Source organism: Ursus americanus, chromosome 12 (assembly GCF_024610735.1).
Source record: "Ursus americanus isolate L20-20 chromosome 12, mUrsAme1.1.p, whole genome shotgun sequence".
Taxonomy (NCBI): domain Eukaryota; kingdom Metazoa; phylum Chordata; class Mammalia; order Carnivora; family Ursidae; genus Ursus; species Ursus americanus.
In genome coordinates this window covers 46305123-46320714 of record NC_142138.1, presented here as the reverse complement: position 1 = coordinate 46320714, position 15592 = coordinate 46305123, and positions in this window count along the sequence as shown.

Sequence of the window (15592 nt, the reverse complement as noted above, 5' to 3'; positions counted from 1 at the left end):
TTCACAGGCTACTGAAAGTTCTAAATATTTAAATGTGGAATGAATGTCTAGACATGTAGATGAATGTCTAGTTAGAGCATGTTCTCTTTCTCTGCCTCTCCCTCTCCCCTTCTCCTCCCTCAAACAGTGTATGATTTGCTAGAATATTATTTATACATGCAACTTTTCTAAACAGTTGTTTTCCCAAGACCATAAGGAGGAGAAGTTTTAAATCTCTCACCTTCAGTTAAAACCACTAGCTCAGGAAATAGTTATTTTAGCTTTTCTGAGAAAACACTTCTGCTCACTTTATCATGAGTAGTATGTAGACCTAAATACTCACACTGTTTCTGAAAATGTAAGTCAAACCCCACTTGGGCATAGAAGTGAGAACACACGATTTTAAGACTATTAGGAGAGGTTGGTTAAATGTTAGTCTCGTGTCAAAAAAGCTAACAATACTGAAGTAGAGGGACATGATAAGGAAAACGATCATGTTAAGACTACAAGAAAAGTAAAAATGCTCTTTAAGAACTGCTTAGAGTATTGTACACCTGAAACTAACACTGTATGTTAACTAACTGGAATTAAAAAAGAGAGAGAGAGAACTACTAAGAGTAAAGAACAAAAGAAGCATTAAATGCCAACTTGCTAAATGAACCTGGACTTCTATAACCCGTGCTACTGGTTCTCCTGAAGAGTTTCTGTATTTACTCGTTTCATAAAATGCTCGTGGGCACACATTGACTGTTGATTGGCCTGACCCTACAAACGGAGTGTTTTGAGATACAGAGGCAAAAGCAACAAGCCTTTGCCCTCAAACACTTTAGTCTTAGGTTAGACAAGTAAACATAATGAGCAACAATTACAAGTTCTTTCACCACACTTTCTTATTGGTGTGAAGGTCAAGGTAATAGGTGAAAGCAATGGGTGGAGTGACACGCACTTCCCACAACTTCCCAGAGGAGAAATATGTTTGTAATGTTTAGGAACATAGTCTGTTTCCAAAGGTACATAAAGAGCATTGTGTTTATCGGTCATAGTTCTTTTTGTTCTGTTACAGTGTGAAAAGTCACAAATTGATTTTTCACCAGGATAGCAAAATAAAAACAAATAAAATCTATGAGAATTTGACAGTGACTCTGTAATCATACCATGTGGTGGCAAGATCTGCCTCCACCGTGTCCAAATAATCTGTACTCACTCCAAAAGATTGGTTACATTCTGCCTATGAGAAACATGCTTGATTCTTACGCATGAGTGATATCAAAACAGTTCCAGCTTGCTTTGTGGGAAAACATACACATGGCCCAGGTCCAATGACATAAAAGTTCAATGTCTTATCAATATTATAAAAACAAGTCTTCAGTATCAGTAGGGTTTTAGAGTTTGTATAATTAAAATAACATCCAATACTTAATTTTGGTTATTATTATAACTGGATTCCTTTTATTAATTATACTTTCTCACAGTGTACTACTAGTATAGCTGGTTTTTATTAGGGGACCGGGGGAGGGTAGTTTGGGGACTATGTGACTTTTTAAAAATACTTCCTTTCAAACTCTAAAGGAACTATAAATGAGGAAACTCTGCTGTTTTGGCAAAAAAGATTCTCAGTGGTTGAAAATTGAAAGAGGTAGGTATATCAAAGAACCACATCTGTAACTGGTAAAATTAGACCTGGATTTCCTTTTTAAAAAAATGTGGGGTGCCCTATAGTCAAAAGATGATTTAGATACAGAAAGAGGGAGGGAAGAAGGGAATGAGGGAGAAAAAAAGGAATGGGGGAGGGCAAAGAGCAGGGAAATAGGAAGGTGAACACTTAAGAAGATAATATGAAAAGGATAAGTTTTATGAAGTGAAGAAAAACATGAGTTAAAAATTTGGCTTTATTTCTGGAAGAAAAATATTGCTTCATCTGCTTTTTAAGCAATAGAGAGACCTGAAGATTTATTCAATAATAATATGAGATCTGAGATTTGCTTTAAAATAATGTAGAAAGGGGCAAGAGGCTGGAATGTGGATGTGGCTGAGTTGACCATAGATTAAAAGCTGGTGCAGCAGAGCTGTGAGTGCAAAAGATTTAGTGTTTTATTCTGTCTACTTTTGTGTATTTTACATTCTCTATAATAAGTTACTTTTTAAAACGTATTCAATAGAGAATAGATCAAGATATTCGAGTTTTGCATAATGCTCAGTAAGGAGAAAAGAACAGAAACAAAGGGGGAAATAGGGAAAGGAAAAGAAGAAAAGAAGCAGGACTAAGTAGACAAAACAGAGTCGGTGAGAGGTATGAAGAGACAGAATATAACAGTTTCAAAAGTGGTATGTCCAACAAATGTATGGCTTAGGATTCATTCAGGTGAGAAAAGCACGAAACCTAAAACTTTAGCACCTTTAACAAGATACAGGGGTTTTGTCTTAGAGGTTCAAGTGGAGGGAGCCAGGCAGAGCTGGGGTGCTCTGCAACATAGGGACCTTTCCCTTCCGTGGCTCTGCTCTGTACAGCCTGGGTCCCTGCTGTCATGCCATGCTCCAGGGTGGTCCCTGGAGCTCCAACCACCAAGTCTACATCTGGTCAGGAGAATGGAGTCAGTCCAAGCCCATTGGCTGGAATTTAGTCCCATGACCACTCCCAGTTAAGGGGGTTGGGAAATGACATTTTTATTCTAGGAGGCCACATACCCAGCTAAAAGTGGAGGAAGAAATGAAATATTGTTATTATTCCTTTCTTATTATGGAGAAAGGGAATTATTGGGAGGCAGCTTGCAGTCCCCACCACATCAAGTGGAGTTTTAGTCAAAACATTGTCACATACATAATTCTGTCAAGCTCACCCTTTCCCCATCCCTTGACTGCCACCACCCCTCATTGTTTGTCTCGTCCTGTTTTATTTTTCTCATAACACTTACCATTATCTGAAAGCACCTTGTTTGTTTACATGGGTCTTGTGGTTGCTCCACAGAAAACAGGATCAGTCCCTCACCAGCACCACCAAAGCCTTTCAGATGTCCAGAGTGATGAGGACACACATGTACCAGAAGAGTCTGAAAGCGTTTATTACTCACATGCTGGGACTTTCTGGGAAGAGTAGGGCAATTCAAAATGGCCTGAGTGAAGTCAGGGGTGAATGGTTCCGGTGTTCATTGTGGTTAGGGGGTGGGGCCAGGGTTAGAATTCTCCTGCACGTTGCTGGGGTTTCTGTGGTCTGAACAAGGGAGGGAGACTCTCACCCACTTGTCCAGAGGCAGGACAGAAGGGAAGAGGGAGGGCTGGGGCTTGAAAGCTGTCAGCAGTCAAACATCAAAAACAGAGTCAGACATGTTTATTGTCTGCCTCCACCAGAATTTTGACCTCCATGAAACCAGGGGCCTTATCAGTCTTGTTCACCTGTGTATCCTCCACATCTAAAACAGTGCCTAGTGAATTAGGAATGCAATGAATATTTATTTGTTGATACAAATAAATTCATTGCAAAGTTTATAAACTCTTTATACAATTCCTTATTCAGTAGGGTTATGGAGCTCCTACTATATCCTAGTGATTTTATGAGAGCCCAGGTATTCCATGACTGAATAAGACACAATCACCATCCTTCAGAAGCTCCCAATCCAGTTTGGGAGAGACATCAGCCTATCCTGGGGCCAGCTGGTAAGTGTCCTGCCAGGTGAATGGAGGGCTGTCAGAGAAGGCCAAGGAATTCTGGTTTGGCCATCATGTTTGATTTTCCCCATCATAGGGTACAAGGAGGAAAGCTGGAGAAAAAAGATGGCTGGAAAGGTAAATCTCTACTTTCATTTAACAAGCATCTATTGAGCACCTTACTGTGTGCCAAGTATTACACCAGGCCCCGGGGAAATGATGGCTTTTGACACAGACCTCTTGGAAGTTGTAGTGTAGTGGGAAATACAGATCTTAAGAGATAACTCATTTGGTAATCAGCAGCCTGTTGAAATCATGGAAGTAGATGAAATTGCCTGCCTGCATCTCAAGAATTTCATAATGACAGTGATGTGTTTCCCAGCAATTGGAACAGAGAAGCACTGATTTGCCAGTTTTTCTAACACAATCTAGATCAAGACAATAGTTCCTTTGTGGTAGGGTTTCTGTATTTCCCTGTTGTTTTTACTTTTTTTGTTTCGTTCTGTTTTCAGTGGAGAGAAAAAGAAAACAACAACAAAAAAATTCCTTTGTGGTACTTTTATCACTTGGAAGGGTCTCTGTCTCTCCCTAGGAATATAAAAACTATCTTAGAACAGAAAGGTGGATCTAGAATACTTGGTCTATTGTTTCAGATAAAATCCTGCTATATTTATGTGATTCTCATTGTCCTTTGAAACATTGATTGGCCAGTAATTTCTTCACTGATAGCTTCATTTGTTTTAAAAGGAATATTATACTTGAAGAAGTATGGCCAGGGTTCCTACTATTGGGATCATATAACCAAATACTCTGTCCCATCTCCTTCTCCTTTCTTATAAGCTACTTTCCCAGCTCTTTACCTGGTGAATTCTTACTCATTCCTTAGATCTGAATTGCACCCCTCCATCTGAGTCTGAGTCGAGGACCCTTCCTATATTTCCCCACCACTTATATTTACACACTCGTCAAACTGAATTGTAATTGCTCATGTGTCTACAACCCCAGTAGAGTATGACTTTCATGCAATGAGTAATAGACATTGTCCTTGTCCTCGCTCTCTGGACAGTGAATGATTCCTTGTTGGGTGGACAACTTTTGAGCCCCCACTCTGGCCAAAAGGGTCTTTGGTTCTGGTCTGGTTATTCTATCTTTGGTTGTACCTCCAACTTTAGCACAGTGACTGGCATATAAAAGGCACTCAATATTTGTTGACTAATCAAAATGAGTGAACCCACAGTTATAGTGTCAAAGTAAATAGGCCATGGTTCATTTTTCTTATTACCTCTACTCTAATTCCAACCAGATTTTATTAGCCCTTGAACATGTTAACGCATATCAACATTAAGCAAGCAGATTATTACCCATGTCTTTATTGGAATCACATTTGGAGTAATGAAGAAAGTACAAATGGACAAAAAGTAGTGAATTACTCCTACTAAAGTCCCACAGTTTCATACAGGGGAGTGAAAGGGAGAAGTATATTGTCACCTTTATAGTAACTTTTTACATTTCAGTAAAAGTCTCCCACAGTTGCCACTTCACTTTGTTATATGCAAAGAAAAAATAAATTTTAAGTAATAATTTACACAATATAAAGTTCTGAGACTGCTGGTCTAAGTCTGGAAGTCATGTGGTAGGTAAATCTATATAGTGTTTATGTCCTAAACTGAAATGGGAGACCACACGCTACCTGATCCAGCCTGGCTAAAAATATATCATATTTCTACCTGTGTGTGTGTGACTAGGGTATACATTTTATTTACTATTCAGGTTAATATTAATCATTTTAAAAATAACAAAATCACTCGAAGACAGGGTAGTTATATATAACAACATAGCGATAGTAATTAAGATTAAGTTGCAAAACAGATTTTTCACCCTATAACTCATGATCACTTAAGAAGTTTCTTTTTTTTCTATTTTCTTTTCTTTTCTTTCTTTCTTTCTTTCTTTCTTTCTTTCTTTCTTTCTTTCTTTCTTTCTTTTTCTTTTCTTTCCCTCTCTCTTTTTTTTTTTTTATACGTTAATATGTTGTTGACCCATGGTTTAAGTTAAAAGACCACATTATGTTGAAGGAGGCCAGGGTGAATGATTGGAAAGGGGCCCAGGGAACTTTTTTGTTATGATAGAAATACTCTATTTCTTGACTGGGGAAGTGGTTACATGAGTTTATGCCATTTAACTGTACTGTTTTAGACCTATGCATTTTATTTGACATAGAGTATATCTCAATTAAAAAAAAAAAAGAGAGAGTACTGGGAGGAAAACACAGGTTAGTAAGTTCATAATACTTGTATAAGATTCCTTTTTTTCTGATTTTGAAGTGAATATGCCCTCAACTTGAAAATTGAAAGAAGTTGTTCTTTTAAAACTCTTAAGCCTTTCTGAATTTTATAACAACAAATCTTGGCAAGAAAAGGCTGCAGGTCTCAAGTACCTTCAAATGGCACCAACTTGTCTCTGTGAGTAGGATGCTAATAGAACTGAGGAAAACCATTCCTTCACTTAGGGCAAGTTGTTTTCAGCCTAAAACTCAGCCTACCATTTCCTGTTGATGTAAAAGAAAGAAAATACAAGTACACTTCATTTTATACAGATTAAAGAGGGGTTATTCAAATACTTTTTAATGTGCTAAACAAGCTCACTGTTTGAAATAATTTTATGATGACTTGTTTTTTCTAAGTGAGGGACCTGTAATGATGTGGGCTGTCTACCATTTGTACATCAATCCTTAGGTGCACATTATTTCACATTTTAACAACTCTGAAACTGGGAATCTTTATACCACTCATGGCACCTTGCATTGGCCACTGGCCAGGCAGCAGACACTGACATGGCTTGCACATCCATTAACTTGGATGTTTTCCTTGATCACATGATTTCTGGTGAGATCATGAAAACAGCAGTCTCAAAACTTGCAGAACAGCAGAACGGGTACCAGCAATTTGGAAAAAGTCCTGGAATCCTAGCATTAGTGGAGTGACTTTTTTAAAAGAAATGCTGTCTCACTGAAGCTCTTGATGGAATAAAGGATGATATATGTGGAAAAACATAGACACTGATGCCTCTGAGTTGATACATTGATTCACAGCCATCAGACACAGAATGCGAGGGAGTTTCAGGAATATTTTAACCAATTTTTTGCTTATACCTTCCTTTTATATATGTACAACAGTGGTATTTGATAATGTACATCTTAATAAGTCTAAAATAGCTTTTTTTTTAAAGATTTTATTTATTTGACAGAGAGACAGCCAGCGAGAGAGGGAACACAAGCAGGGGGAGTGGGAGAGGAAGAAGCAGGCTCCCATCAGAGGAGCCTGATGTGGGGCTCGATCCCAGGACTCTGGGATCACGCCCTGAGCCGAAGGCAGACACTTAACGACTGAGCCACCCAGGCGCCGCTAAAACAGCTTTTTCAAGAAGTATAAAAAAATTCCCAAGCGATAAGAGAGTGAGCCATAGTATCATTGGCAGCACATTTTTTGGCAGCATATTTTATTTTTAATGGTACATAAAATAATGGCTTATCTTACAACTGATGGCATCTCTGATGCTCTTGAAGCTGATCTTTACAATTTTTATATGTTGGCTTTGCAGCCAGGGGAAGACGAAAGAGCAGGCAGGAAAGACTCTGAAGTGTATGGTAACAATAACACTATTTATTGAGTAACTACTATAGGCCAGTGTTATGCTAAGTGACTTCTGTATATCATTACATGTAATTCTCCTCAAAGAGTCTAAGAGAAAGTCACTATTGAACTGACTTTAATCAGTTCAGAGCCATTAAATAATATGTCCTAGGTAAGTTTGCAGAGCTGAATTTGAACTTTGTTTTGACGGACCTCCAAAGTGCTTGACCTTTGTATAGGAACTTCTTCCCTTACCTCTCCCCCGAACAGCACTCCAACTAGTCTCTCTCTCTCTTTTTTTTTTTTAGTTTTAATTTTTAAGTAATCTCTACACCCAATGTGGAGCTCGAACCCACAGCCCCGAGATCAAGACTCACATGCTCAGGGCGCCTGGGTGGCTCAGTTGTTAAGCGTCTGCCTTCAGCTCAGGGTGTGATCCCAGGGTTCTGGAATCGAGCCCCGCATCCAGCTCCCTGCTCCACTGGGAGCCTGCTTCTTCCTCTCCCACTCCCTCTACTTGTGTTCCCTCCTCACTGGCTCTCTCTCTCTGTCAAATAAATAAATAAATAAAATCTAAAAAAAAAAAAAAAAAAGAGTCACATGCTCTACTGACTGAGCCAGCCAGGCGCCCCAGCACTCAAACTACTCTGAACGGTTAACATTGCTTCAAGCATATGCACTCCTTGCTTGCTGACCTAAATCCCTTGGTCTGTAGCAGAATTAACTTACTTTCCATGAGATTTGCAGATCACTGGCCTTAAGGAGTGAAGGACCAGACTTTTCCAGAAGATAAGCCCTGACGACATTTGAAAAGAGCTGCAAAGATGCCACCAAGTCTGTTCAGGGTCATGTCAACAGACAACTAACCGCCTGCGCACCTGCTTCTCCTGCCAGTAGCTCCCTCCCTTTTCCCCTTTCAAACCCTCTGGCTTCCCCTGGACAGTGAATATGGTCTTTGAGATGTTAGTCCACCATCTTCTCAGGTTGCCAGCTTCCTGAGTAGAGCAACCTTTTCTTTCCCACAACTCGTCCCTCACGTATTGATTTTGGAGCCGCAAGCAGCCAAACCTGAGTTCAGAACCGGTTCTGTGTTGAATAACATACGTTCCCTGCCACCCCCAGGAGTTCAAACGAAAGCTTTAAGAAGATAGAAGAGAATGAGAGAGAGAATGAGAGTCCTAGCAGCATTCAGTTCTGTTCAGGTTGTTCTCGAAGACAGCTTTATCTTGATTTGGCAGGGCAGGTCTTCCTTCAGTTGGGTGTGCTCTCCCAGAATCCTAACAGCAAACCACCCTCTCTCTTGGCCTTGGCCGGTTCTCTTTGGGACTGCATCACTGGCACCAAAGAGCATATTGCTATAACAGTTCACAGTCGTCATACATGTGCACATTTTACCAGTGATAAGAAGGTATTACTCTCACACACCTTGAACGCACAGTCCGAGCCCAGCGGGCTCCCTTCGCTGAGCCGCGCGAGGAATGAAGCTGGCTGTTTCAGGGGCAACCTGCAGCCCCCACGGCGCCTGATTCGACTTGGGGTAAAACGAGAGCAGCGCTCCCTCTCCCGGGTTTTGCTCTGTGCAGTTTCACTTACCCAGGTCGACCTCGGTGGGGAAGCACACGACCCTCCCGCCGGAGAATCAGCAGAAGGCCAGTGGTCGCCTAGGACTACGTCACGCGCCTGCGTCCCTCCCATGGCTTCGTCTCCTCACGGAGGCATCTGGTCGTCTCCCATCTCACAGGCACGGGGAGTCCAGGGCAGGGAGAGAGCCCACATTCACATAACTTGTATTACAGGTATCTCATTATCATCATTTTATTTTATTTGTAGTTACGTTTACTCTCCTCTTGTGCCTAATTTAGAACTTAAACTTTATCCTGGGAATGTCTGTGTAGGGAAAACCATGGTCTGTAGAGGGTTCAGTGCTACCCACGGTTTCCGTGCCGCAAGGGTCTTGGGACGCACACCCGAGGACAAGGGGTGCCTGCTGTATGCCCTCAGCAGCGGGGGAGGGGGAGCAGTGAACTACAGCTCAAAGAACACAGGACGGGGGCACCATGGTGGCTCAGTCAGTTCAGCATCTGACCCCTGCTTTCACCTTAGGTTGTGATCTGGCTGTGGTATTGACGCCAGCATTGGGCTCTGTGCTCAGCGCGGACTCAGCTCCAGACTCCCTTTCCCTCCCGCTCATAATCTCTCTCTCTCTCAAATAAGTAAATGAAATCTTTACCCAAAAAAAAAACCCCAAAAAACAACACAGGACCACAAACCTACTCGGTTTCCCTCAGAGCAGCTCTTTCCCCACAAGCTGAGTAAATATGAGACATCAATTTCCCCAACTGTAAGATGATGCAAATTATGAGATGATTTCGAAGAACTCTGGTCTTAAAATTCGTGACTCCTGCACAAATGAAAGCCATCCAGATATTGCGTGAGTCACACTATGTGTAAATAAATCCGGTGGCTTTCATGGCCAGTTCCACCCCCCAGTTTCTTTGATAATATGTATTTTTTTTAGTAGAATTCGAATTCAGTATTTCAAGTGATATGCTTAACAAAATTAAGACAGTTCTGCTCATCGGTAAGAATTTTTTTTTAACTATAAAATATTTATGGGGAGCCTGGGTGGCTCAGTCGGTTAAGCATCTGCCTTTGGCTCAGGCCATGAGCCCAGCTTCCTGGGATCGAGTCCCACATTGGGCTCCCTGCTCAGCAGGGAGACTGCTTCTCCCTCTGCCCCCCACCTCCCCCTTGTACACTCTCTCCCCCCCACCTTTCTCAAATGAATAAATAAAATATTTTTTTAAAACTATAAAATATGGATGAAATAGAAGAAATAAATTAATGCTAAAAACCTTATCTCCAGGAGCTATCTGAAGATAATTTTTTTTTTTTAGCCACAAGGCTTATGACTCAAGGAGGGAAACGCTCCAATTTCTGGAATGATGCACTGAGTTCTCATTCTTACCCAGAATATATTCTTGAAATGGAAGTCAGATCTTTAACATTAGGCAATAAGGAGGCTGAAATGTCCTTGTTTTTCCTTATGGACTATTGATTTCAAATTTTAATACCAAAATAGAATATATGATTATTTTTCCCCAAAATGATGACCTTTAAAAATACATATTAATAAATGATTTGAAATTATTAAAAAATTATGTATTCAATCTTAGGTAATCAGTACAATTTTACAAATAGAAAACAATTCTTTAGCAAAAATGTTGACTTGGAAAAACAAAACATGGAATGTGATTGGAAAACTATGATATTATTAAGTATTTCTCCAAAAGCACTAAGTATTTTTTTTTCAGCAGAAGTGGAATTGATTCCATAAACTGCCTTCAATTAATAACGTATTTGAGGAGAGACTCCTGAATATTTTTTTTTGTTTGTTTACTGGTGTCATGTAATCACCTGGAGCAGTTATTTCCTAACTCAGTATTAAATATGGCTTGGAATTTTTGATAATTTTCTATGATAACTTGCTTATACTCAAGAAATTATTTAGGGAGTAGTCTTCCTCCTGTGTTCATTGCTTTGGGTAACATTTTAACAAAAGCAAATAAAGGGAAGGAACGAAACTATCTTTACCAAATACTAATTATGTCCACTGCCTGAAATGTTCACACCAACGGAGAGGGGGCCAGGGAACCATAAGCCTGAATATGGGCATGTCTGTCTACCTGTCTGTGCTTACAGTGGGAGGGGCTTCCCAGCAGGACTTGCTAATTCAGGCATAGCAAGTACACCTGCAAGAGTAAGGTTTGCCTTTCAAACTCTGTCAAGGTGAACCCCTGGCTCCCCACCTCCAGATCTCCAGGCATCAAGGCATCTTAATTATTAATGTGTAGCAAGGCCCTTAATTATTTACAGTGCTAGTTCCAACAGTACATAAATTAATTGGCTTTGAGGGCCAGGAGGAAGCTGACTCTCTGTGTGTCTCACAAGTAGCTAACAGCAGTGATGTGCAAAATTCTTAGCACTGATGCAGCTTGGGCCCTGACCAATCTAATGAACATTAGGCATAAACATACTGGCTGCAGCAGTGCACCCTGGTTGAGTATCACCCCCAGGGCCTGGTGCAGCTTTATATGTTACAAATGCATTTTAAAATATATTATCTTCATATGTGGAATTTAAGAAACAAAACAAATCAGCAAAGGGTGAAAGAAAAAGAGAGAGAGAGAATGAAAGGCAAACCAAGAAACAGACTCTTAACTATAGAGAACAAACTGATGGTTGCCAGAGGGGAGGTGGTGGGGGGATGGGTGAAATAGGTGGTGGGGATTAAGGAGCACACTTGTGATGAGCACTGGGTGTTGTATGGAAGTGTTGAATCACTATATTGTACATCTGAGACTAATATTACACTGTATGTTAACTGGAATGTAAATGAAAAGTTTAAGAAATATACATTTTTCCCACTTAATCCTCAAAAATTTGTTATGTAGGCATTATTCTTTTTCTAATTTATAGGTGAGGAAATGGAGGTTTGCTTACAGAAGCTAAGTTACAGTAGGTCACACAACTAGAAAGTGATAGAGCCTCGATAAATTATGGCTGCTTAACACAACCAGTTTTAATCTGTAGTTTCTCTTTCATTATCAGTGCTAATTATTAGGATGTGAAACTCAGTAACTTTAATTTTTTAAACAGTCTTATGCATTCAGAAACTAGAAAATTAAAACTGACAAATAAAAGTGTTGATTCAGTATTTCAACTTCATGTTATTCAAATCACTCAGTTACAGGTCATTCATTAAATGACTTCTTTCTTGGCCTATGGAAATGTTAACGACTGGCAAAAGAAATATGTGAAATATGTGAACACTTTCAATATTATTTCTATGAGTCTCTTCAATGCTCTCAATTTCTGCTACTGTCAGCATGTTAATCTGTACTGAAAAATATGAATCAAATAGCTGACTTCCTGGATGAAATTTATCCTACGAATTTAATCTCAGTAAGCAAGGCATGAAGTCATTGAGTCTTTCATAGGGGGACTAAAAATTGACTTACCCAGGAAAGAAGACACAAAGTTCCTGTTTAGCAAATTCCAAAAAAAATTATGTAAATACTCCACCCTGGAAGAGGTGGAAGCTAGCTCCTGACTCCTTAAGTGTGGGCTTTGCAGAGTGACTTCCATCCAAAGAGGACAGTATGGAAAGGGAGGGAGGGAAGTAACTTTACAGTGGAGAAATTTGACAAATACTGCCTTAGCCAGGTGATCAAGTTTCACATCAGTGGTGATTGGTCATGTGATTCAAATGACTCTCTATGGTCTTCCTCCTAGATACCTATAACCCCAGTCTAATTATGAGAAAAGCACCAGACAAATCCCAGTCGAGGGACATTACACAAAAAAATACCTGACCAGTACTCCTCAAAACTGCCAAGGTCATGGGACACCTGGCTAGCTTAGTCAGTAGAACATGCAACTCTTGATCTCAGGGTTATGAGTTCAAGCCCCACATAGGGCATGGAGCCTGCTTAAAAAACAAAACAAAATTGTCAAGGTCACCAAAAACTAGGAAAGTCTGAGAAATAATCACAGCTGAGAGGAGCCTAAGGAGCCATGGTGACTATATGTTACATAGCCTGGATGGGATTCTATTAATAAGAAACACCAGGTTTCAGTTAACTCAAAATTCCCAAAGAAGCAGATAATACAAGTGAGACTGGAATTCCTCGAAGCTGCCCTTATTCTGAGAAAGCCTACTTCCAACATCACCCCCCCGCAACACACACACACATACATAGTTATCCCCTCTCATTTTGCTTTCACAGCCAAGGTTCTTATAAGGAAAGTACAGACTTACAGTCTCTACTTCACCTCTCATTCATTCTTCAAACAAGTGCAATCATGTGTCTACCCAACAATGACTCAAAGTCCAAATCCAGTGGGTCCTTTGCAGTCTCCACTTATGTAACCTGATAAAAACTGAAATTATCGATCACTCATTTCTATAAAATGCCCGGTTTCCTTACCATGGTCTCTCCTGTTCTTCTCTTAACTTTTCTTTTCCTTTGCTAATGTCGCAGGATATCTACCCTCTACTATTTTTATTTCTGCCTTTTTAAACTTGATAGAACTTGAGCTTCTTGGACTAGAGAAGGGTCACTTTAGTAACCTTTTAGTTATGCAAATATAGCATGAGTAGACACGCATTCTGGAATAAGGGACTTTTTTTTTTTTTGTCTTAACAAAATTTGTCTCTCCCATTGGTGTGCAGCGCTGGTCATTGGGGAGGAGATGACTCAGTCCCTATAAGAAACCTAGGGCCTTAAGTTGCAGAGAAGACATCAGAGCCCCATACTCCAATCTCCATGATTTGAATGTAGGAAAACTTGTAAAGTGTCCATCAAGGAGTCCTGACCAAAGTCTGCTAGAAAGAGAATTGACCAAGTATTCCAAGAGCTGAATGCACCAGGAAAATAAGACATGTCAACACAAAGACTCTGCTGCCTGTGCAGGGCTTGGGGTTGGTATCCTCCCAATAACTGTCTGATTGCCACAGTCCTATGGAACCCAGGAATGCAAGCTCCCAGGGCACCAAAGCTAGGCAATCAGGTGGTGTCCTCTGGGTAGCAGTCATAAGAACCAGGGCACCAGACATAAAAACTAGGGTATCAGATACATGTAAAGCTTCCCTCCAGGAGACATTGGCACTCTGGAGCACAGCACAGGGAAAGCGTGAAGATAGAATCTCTGGAAACAATTATAGGCAGCCCCTAGACGGGTGTTTAATTAGAAGCCTCCTTCCCCTCAGACTGCAGCCATGATGATTAGCTAGTTAATAGGTCTCCTTCACAGAAAGCCCAAGCTCCTGGGTCTGTTGCCTCTTGCTGTGCCATGGGGGTAGTACTGTTTAAAAAGCCTTTCTCCTTCCGTCCTGTGGGACCCACAAGCATAAGCCCCACTGGCCACCAGAGCCAGGTGATATAGAAGTGACCCATGGTAGCAGCTGCAAAAATTGGGATACCAGAAAGGGGTATGACCTCCTTTATGGGTGGCACCAATTACTGCAGTCTCATGGGGGCAAGAACACAAGCTCCCCTGGGTTCCAGAGCCAGGTGACCAAGGCAGCCCCTGGGATGCAGCCACAAAAAAGCTCCTTTCCAGGAGATACAAATGCTCTAGAGCATGGCAAAGGGATAGGGCAAAGGTGGTACCTGCCAGAGTCTATCCCAGAGAATATTCCGGAAGACTCCTACAAGTGTGTGTTAAATTAGATGCTTGCCCTTCAGGCAGATGCTTTAATATGAGCCTTCTTCACCTTAAGCCTGGGTGCAACTGGCTGCCTCTGACCTGAGCCTGGAGCTGGATAAGTTTGAGTATATAGGCACTTTAAGAGCTGTTTCTCACATCACTTCAGTCTTGTAGGTATTGAGACGTGAGCCTCCATTGGTTTTCAAAGTTAGATGTTTGGCAGCCCATCTCTTAGGGCAGGTCTTAAAAATTAAGTTGCCTGATACAGGGTGCAAACCCTTTGGTCTTTGAGGTGAAGAGGCTTTGAATTTTCCAGGCTTTGAGTTTTCTCCTGGTTGTGGGTCAACATGCCAAGGGTGGAGGGATTTATGGCGAGATTCTGTGCCAGGCTTTCCTGTCTGCTTCAATGTGGTCTTCTCCTCATTTGCCCAAAATGTAATCATCACTCAGCTACACTTTAGGTTTTTTTAAGGGAAATTGTTCCATATGTAGTGTGTCTGTGGGAGGAGATGAGTTCAGGATCTTCCTACATTGATATCATGAACTGGAACCAGAAGCCAATTCTGAGGAGGAGGGAACTCTTCCAAACTTATTTTATAAAGCCAGCATTACCTTGACATCAAAACCAGACAAGGACCACAAGAACATGAACATAGATGTGAAAATTCTTAACAATATATTAGCTAACCAAATTCAACAATACATTAATAGGATCACAAGCCCTACCCTGATCAGTGTAATTTATTCCAGGGATGTAACAATGGTTTATCATCTGTAAATCCGTCAGCATGATACATCACAATAACAAAATGAAAGACAAAAATCAAATGATTATCTTAATGGATGTAGAAAAAACACTTGACAAAATTCAATATCCATTTATGATAAAACTCTCTACAAAGTAGGTACAGAGGGAATGTACCACAACATAATAAAGGCATATATGATAAACCAACAGCTAATATCATACTCAATGGTGGTAAGCTTAAAGCTTTTCCTCTAGGATCAGAAATAAGACAAGGATGCCTGCTCTCCTCATTTTTACTTAACGTAGTATGAGAAGTCCTTGTCAGAGCAGTTAAGAAAAAGAAAAGGCATCCAAATTGGAAAAGCAGAAGTAAAACCAT